The sequence below is a fragment of the Callithrix jacchus genome, chromosome 17 (assembly GCF_049354715.1).
Source record: "Callithrix jacchus isolate 240 chromosome 17, calJac240_pri, whole genome shotgun sequence".
NCBI classification, from domain to species: Eukaryota; Metazoa; Chordata; class Mammalia; order Primates; family Cebidae; genus Callithrix; species Callithrix jacchus.
This window is the reverse complement of record NC_133518.1, coordinates 79,994,097-80,001,853: the sequence shown is the minus strand read 5'-3', so window position 1 is coordinate 80,001,853 and position 7,757 is coordinate 79,994,097. Positions and strand designations below refer to the sequence as shown.

Here is a 7,757-nt window from a genome sequence, read left to right as displayed (position 1 = left end):
AGTCAAAGACAGACCCCAGCCCCACCAGATGACTGCCCAGCGCTCCACTCAAAGGACACCCAGTCATCCCCTTTGCCCGTGTCCAAGCCTTTCACAGCTTTATCTAACTGAGGAAAGGGAAAGGCAACAACGATCCCGGCCTCCCCTTGTGTGCTGTACAGTCTCCCCGGCATCAGCCCAGGAAACAGTCCCATTCCCGTGAGCGAATCATGATTCCACTCCTCCAAGAGGAAACAGGAGCTCAGGAGGGTTAAGTGGCTTGCAGGTTCACATGCTGCCCAGAAATGGCAGTGCCAAAATGGAAGCTGCTGGCTCTGGAACTTCTCTATGAAAGAACTTAGAGCTCCTAACCCCACTTTAAAGAGGCCTGAACTCACACAGAGAAGCCAGCCCCTCCTAACCCCACTTTAAAGAGGCCTGAACTCACACAGCCACAAAGCCATGCCCTCCTCCTCCTCCACCCAGCTGTGTGATCCCAGGCAAGCTCATGCCCAGTCTTTTCCCCCTCTGTCCATCCTCCCCTCGCTGACCCCACTTTTCCTGCTAGCTGTTGTTCTGAAATCCCTTGGGAGTGCAGGAAGTCCACCCAGGCCACACCCTCTACAGCTACTCCTGCTGTTGCGTCCTCAGCTCTGCCAATTAAGGGTGCTCGGAAGTTTCATTTTTGTTGATCCACCAGAATTTAAAAGCTGGAGAGAGCAATGGCTATGATTTTAGCTCAGCCCACACCCTATCCTGTCCCCAAGGCTGGAGTGCAGTGGCACGATCTCAGCTCACTGCAAACTCCGCCACCTGGGTTCAAGTGATTCTCCTTCCTCAGCCTCCTGAGTAGCTGGGATTGCAGGCCCCTGCCACCACGCCTGGCTATTTTTTTTTTTTTAGAGACAGGGTTTCACCACATTGGTCAGGCTGGTCTCCAACTCCTGACCTAGGCGATCCGCCAGCCTCGGCTTCCCAAAGTGCTGGGATTACACGCGTGAGCCCTGCACCCAGCCACTCCCGTTTTACAGATAAACTTGCCCAAGATCACACAATGAATGAGGGACAGATTTGCCTGGTACTCCCTGCGTATGCTGATGCCTACAGACCTTTGTTTAGGAGATCTGACCTGCCCTGACCCGCAATTGCTAACATTCCCATGGCCAGCAGCCAGTGGGTGGACAGGATTCACTCTTCCAAGATTGCGTCACCAAAACTAGGCTGTAGGACGTCTGCCCCACAAAGAAAGGAATGAACCCAAATGGAACCTTTGCTCTCAGGCTCAGCCAAACCAGGTAAAAGGAAAGGAGGATGGAAGAAAGTGTGTGTTTATTCTTTCTTTTAAGATAGAACCACAAAAAACACGCCCCCCCACCCCCACCTTTTTCTGTTGACTTCGGTTTGAAGAGCCAAAGGAAAGAATCCTCATCGCGTCGCTAGATTTCCGGGGACTGTGAATATTTTTTTCCAGCTCCTTCGAATTATTGCTAGTCCTGAAACTAAATAAGGTAGAAGTCAAGCAGAAAGAGAGAAAATCGTTGCCTCACTAATTTCCCCTGAGTTCTAGGTTCTGAAAACATCTATCACCAGATATTAAAATGATCAGTTTGTGGCTGCCTCCTGCTCTGATCTAGATCGGGGGTCCCAGATGAGAGAGCACCTGCCCTGGACTCCACAGCATTCCCCAGGCCACGCCAGACAGACCCCCCCCCGCCCCGCCCCGACAGCTCATCTCACTCCCACCTCCCTGCCTTCGCCTCATCACCGCCCTCCTCACTGCTTTCACTCCAGCCTCACTGCCTGGAAACACTGAACTCACTCCTCACTCAGAGCCTCTGCACTGCCGTCCCCTCCTAAAGCATGGCTGGATTCTCAGCCCATTCAACTCCAAAATTACCTGCTCAAAGAGGAGCTCCTGACCATCCCCTCTGAAAAGGCTTCTCTGAACTGGGCACAATGGCCCATGCCTAAGGTCCCAGCTACTCAGGAGACTGAGGTGGGAGGATTGCTTGAGTCACGAAGTTCAAGCCCAACCTTGGGTAACCAACATATGGAGATATTATTTCAAAAAAAAGAAAAAATATTGTAAAGAAAAAAAAATTTCCTCCATTACCCCCTCTCCCTTCCCTGCTTTGTTCTTCTTCAAATGCTTATCATCTCCTGTAATTACACTGTATATGTATTTATTCATTGATTCCATCTCACCAATGAATACAGAACACCAATGTTCTGTCAGCTCGATTAGGGAGTTTTGCCTGCTGCGTTTACTGCTATATTTCCAACACCTGCTACAGGGTTGGCACATAGTAGTTACTCAGCAAATATTCCCTTAATTCATTCATTCATTCATTAATCAGGAAGGGAAAAATCTGTCAGGGTCCCTGCTACTCAGGTAACAGATTGGTGTTAGAGGCAGTTTCATCAGACATTTACTTTACAAGAGAAGTAAAGCAGGCTCAGTGACAGGGCCAAGTGCCCCCAAGGTAGGCATACACTGGAAAACAGAGCACTCACTCACACAGAGATGGCTGGCGTGTTCCCAGCATCCGTGGAGAGCGGTGGCATGCACCAAAGTACACCCACCTTGCACATTCACACACATGCAGGTCCAGCCCTATTTCTTTTGCTGCAATTAAAATCCAGAAAGGCTTGGGAATCTCAAAGAGGAAAAAAGAGGAGCATTGATGGGGTCCATTGCACTTACTCAGAATGTTAGAGAGGTGGAAGCAGCCTAAGTGTCCCCCAGTGAGGGGCTGTTAAGGAAATTAACGTGCATTGAGTCAGTTGATGTGCATCCATTTAATCAAGCAGGTATTTAAGTGATGAGTGTGAGGACGATGTAGAAACATTGAAAATGATCGTGACCCACGTCAAGTGAAAAGGTCCTCTGATCATATTGTTTATTTTCCGATGAATGGGATTATGTGAGACGGTGACAGTCCTGCTAGGGTTATAGGATCCCAGGGGTTTTTCTTTTCTCTTCTCCAAATTTCTTGTAATATTTGTAGACTGTCCTTCTAACAACTGCAGCGCATGTTTTCTAGGCTGTGCTGGTCTACAGCAAGACGCAGAGTCGTAAGAACAGCCACGGAATTGGTTCTTCAGCCACTTCCTTTCCAAGGAAACAACCCGAGTCTCCTCAGATGATTTTGCTGCTCCCCGAGGTTATGTGTGGCCACCTACAGTGTTCACCCTCTCCAGTTCCTCGATTCTCTCTCACCAAATCCATGAAGCCCCCCGAAAATATCACCTCTGCTGGCGGAAATGAGCATTCCATCTGCCGTGCACACCTGCAGGCTTTGGACCAGCGTTGAGCGTCTTCTGGTGCCTTCTGTCCTCATTTGGAAGCCTGGGCCACAAGGTTACCACTTTGTTCTCACCTCCCTGGGTCTCAGCAGCACCCTGCAGGGCCTGGATGCCATGGGAACCTCTCTGATAAGCAGTTATTGCCAAAGAGACCAGTTGCCCCAACCAAGTGACTAGGCTGCCACCCCTCAAAGTGGAAGTCCCTTTTCTGCTCAAAGGTTTCCAGAAACACCATCTGTATCTCTGAAATCTCTGCGTTTGCCTTATGCATAGACAATGGCAGATTGAGTCACAATGGTAGGGTAGTCCACTCTTTACCCCGGCGGCAACCTTGAGGCTCAGCAAGGCAGGGATAATACCGAAGGGCCACAGTCTGGCTGCTGGGACAGAACCAGGGCCTGCCCTCTGTCAGGAGACCTGTATCCGTTCTTTTAGGTTTGCGTCTGTGAATTCTTTTAGTTTTCCTTCAGCTGAGAATGTCTTTATTTCACCTTCATCCCTAAAGGATGTTTTTGCCGGGTTTTGAACTCTAAGTTAACAGTTACGCTTTTCTTCAACACTTTATAAATACTATATCACAGGCTTGGATTGGTGGCTCACGCTGTAATCCCAGCATTCTGGGAAGCCGAGGCAAATGGATTGCTTGAGCTCAGGAGTTCAGGACCAGCCTGGCGACATGGAGAAACCCAGTCTCTGCAAAAAATACCCAAATGATCTAGGTACGGTGGTGCCCATGCCTGCAGTCCCAGCTACTCGGGGTATTGAGGCGAGAGGATCACTTGAGCCTGTACTGAGTGGTGGCCGCACCACTGTGCTCCAGTCTGCACAACAGAGTGAGGCCCTCTCTTAAAAAAACAAAGACATACATACATAAGTAAAATACTGTCTCACTTCCTCTGGCCTCCATGGTTTCTGGTGAGAAATCTGCAGTCATTCCTTGTGCCTCTGCAGATACTGAGTCATTTTCCTCTGGCTGCTTTCTAGACGGGTCCTCTGTCTTCAGCCTTCGGTTGTTTGATTATGGTGTGTCTGGATGTAGATTTCTTTGTGATTATCCTGTCTGGAGTTTATTCAAGTCTTGAATGTGTAAGTTTATATATTTCACCAAACTCGGGACATTTTAAGAACATTATTTAAACGTCTTCAGCGTCACGGTCTTCCTCCTTTCTGAGATCTGCATGGTATAACTTTCGCTGTTGTTGCGCACGTGAGAGGGCTCTGTTCTTTTGGTCATTCCATTTCTTGTCTCTGCGGTCTACAGGGGGTAATTTATATTGAGAGGGCTCTGTTCTTTTGGTCATTCTATTTTTTGTCTCTGCGGTCTACAGGGGATAATTTATATTGAGAGGGCTCTGTTCTTTTGGTCATTCCATTTCTTGTCTCTGCGGTCTACAGGGGGTAATTTATATTGAGAGGGGCTCTGTTCTTTTGGTCATTCCATTTCTTGTCTCTGCGGTCTACAGGGGATAATTTATATTGAGAGGGCTCTGTTCTTTTTGTCATTCCATTTCTTGTCTCTGCGGTCTACAGGGGGTAATTTATATTGAGAGGGGCTCTGTTCTTTTGGTCATTCTATTTCTTGTCTCTGCGGTCTACAGGGGATAATTTATATTTATCTATATTTAAGTTCACTGACTCTTTATTCCATTGTTTCCATTCTGCTAATGAGTCCACCAATGAGTTTCTTGATTTGGTTCTCGCATTTCTAAGTTCTGAAATTTCTATTTCTTTGCTGAGATTTTCTATATTAATGTTTGTTTCAAGAATGTTTACGACTGCTCATTGGAGCACTTCTTGATAGCTGCCTTAAAGCCTCTGCCCATTAATTCCAGCGCCTGTGAAATCTCTCCACTTGTGTCTGCGGATTGTCTTTCCCAAAGGAAACTGGGGTGGGATCGGGAACGGCTGGGGAATGACAGAACCCGCAATGCGCAGTGGGGGGATAAAGGAGAAGCTGACCTAAATTATGATGGTTCTTTGCATGCTCAGTATTTTTTTATTTTATCCTGGACCACTTGAATGTTATATCGTCAGACTCCGGTTCTCATTTAAATATCATGAAAAATGTTGATATTTTGTTTCAGCAGGTGATGGACATGGTTAGGTTCAGTCTACAGATCAAATTCACCTGCCAAGCACAGCGATGTCAACGTCCACTCGGTTTTCAAACTGCTTTTCGTCTCCCTTTCAGGCGTGCACCACCCAGAAGCCAGGCTGGGAACGCGGTGATGACCTGTCCATTACTTCCGTTCTCAGACTTTGGTGTTCATTAGAACCAGATCCAAACACGTTGGCTTGGGAGTGAGCCCTGGAATTCATACACAGCTGTATGGAGTCCCCTCCCTGAGCTCCGCCCTCTCTGCAATCTCCCCGGTACTCCCAGTTCCCCAAGGCTCCCCTTCGTGGTCCTCCTCCCCAAGCTGGGGTTCTGGTCACTCTGTTCTACACACGTCTATGTTTGTAGCCCACGTTCAGGTCCAAGCGAAAGGAGAACAGAGAGAGAGAAAAACATCAGTGGAAGTGAGTCTCACCCGCTATGTGGTCACAGTTCTTCTGAACAAAGAGTATGTTTACCGCCCTGAGTCTGGGCTCCGGCCAGTCCTGTCACTGCTGACGCTGCAGGTGTGGCTTTGCCCAGGTCCTCTGGCATGAGAAACAGAGAAAGAGAAGACATTTTTTAGAAAAGAAGAGAGGGTGAGGATGGTTGTGTTCTCTCTGGGCATTAGGAGTTCCTCTTTTCCCTCCTTGGGCCAAAACTGAAGAACTTCTCCTGCAGCTGTCTGAGCCCAGAGCCCACTTCCAGCTTCTGGCTCTGCTAAGTTCAAACCAAGGGACACAGGAGCTGGGAAAGTGATACTCACGACTGCTTTGATGTGCTTCGAATTCTGTGTTCCTCACCGATATGCCTTCCTGTTTTCACTGTCCTCAAACAGCTGCTGTAAACTTGACCAACAGAAAGGATGGGTGAGGAGCACTTATTCCATCTTACCTGGAATCAGAACACCATGCTTTTCAATGTAGAAATTTCACAGTAAAATCCCTCCTTCTTCTGAAAATCTGGCATTGATGAGCCTTCAAAGCTGCATAATGACTACGTGGAGGCCAACACTCGGCTGCCCCTCTAGACAGGCCAGCTCACACATTTGTGAGATATTTGCAGCCCCAGCGTAGGGGAAGATTGAACCAACCATTTCCAAAAGGTAACCACACGGGTACCACTGGGCCTCAGCCACGCAGCTTGCCTCCTGGATCATTATGTCATTCTGTGGCCAGCTCTTTCCTGCCTCCCCAGGCTCTGGCCCAAGTTCATCTCTCCAAGCCCTGGCTGAAGCCTCTTCTACCCTGATTCGCCCCCTCTTGGGGTCCTTCCTTTGATCTTCTGTCCACTCCCCTCCTTTCTCTCTCTCTCTCTCTCTCTGTTTTTTTTTTTTTCTTTTTTGAGACAGAGTCTTCCTCTGTCGCCCAGGCTGAAGGCGATGGTGCGATCTCAGCTCACTGCAACCTCCGCCTCCTGGGTTCAAGTGATTCCCCTGCCTCAGCCTCCTGAGTAGCTGGGACTACAGGTGCGTGCCACCTGGCTGGCTAATTTTTTGCATTTTAGTAGAGACAGGGTTTCACCACGTTGGCCAGGATGGTCTCAATTGCGTGCCCTCATCATCCGCCCACCTCGGCCTCCCAAAGTGCTGGGATTACAGGTGTGAGCCACCACACCCGGCCCCCTTTTTCCCTCCTGCTATTCACCCAAGACCTTAGCCCCATCTGAGTAATTAGGTCCAGCTGTGCCCACCTAGACTTCTGTGTCTGTCCACCTGCCACCTACCTTTGAGAAAGATACCAGCCACGGCCTTCAGGGCCTGCCCCTGCCTTTTCTCAGCTTGCCAGGGCCTGGAAATTTCTGTGGGAACTCTAGAATCTTGATGAAATATTATGTCAAGAGGTACTGAAATGTTAAGACCCAGTAATTCGGCTGGACACGGTGGCTCATGCCCGTAATCCCAGCACTTTGGGAGGCCGAGGCAGGCGGATCACGAGGTCAGGAGATTGAGACCATCCTGGTCCACATGATGACACCCCGTCTCTACTAAAAATACAAAAAATTAACTGGGCATGGTGGCGTGTGCCTGTAATCTCAGCTACTCAGGAGGCTGAGGCAGGAGAATCGCTTGAACCCAGGAGGTGGAGCTTGCAGTGAGCTGAGATCCTGCCACTACACCCAGCCGGGAAATAGAGAAAGACTGAAAAAAAAAAAAAAAAAAAAAAAAAAGACCCAGTAATTCAGGCACCAGGCTCTTCTCTAAGAATGGGTGTTTTATTTTATCTTAGTTTTGGATTCTTTCATACATATGATTTCCAAGACACTTCTGGCTTTGGAAAATCTCCAGGGATTTTCCAACCGAATGAAACCTGGGTGTCAGTGAAGCTTTTCCTATGCAGTAACCAACAATTGGAAAAACTGTCAGTTCCACCCGTAC

General features: G+C 48.5%; 1 long non-coding RNA gene across 1 annotated transcript; it reads right to left on the bottom strand.

Moving 5' to 3' along the window:
- Positions 1 to 1,059: 1,059 nt before the first annotated feature.
- On the bottom strand, positions 1,060 to 7,505 carry LOC108588898 (uncharacterized). The gene is made up of 3 exons (XR_013528782.1): positions 6,147 to 7,505; positions 1,877 to 5,928; positions 1,060 to 1,478 (listed from the first exon to the last, which is right to left on the bottom strand). It is a non-coding gene; the product is annotated as an uncharacterized LOC108588898 (long non-coding RNA).
- Between the last annotated feature and the right edge of the window lie 252 nt (positions 7,506 to 7,757).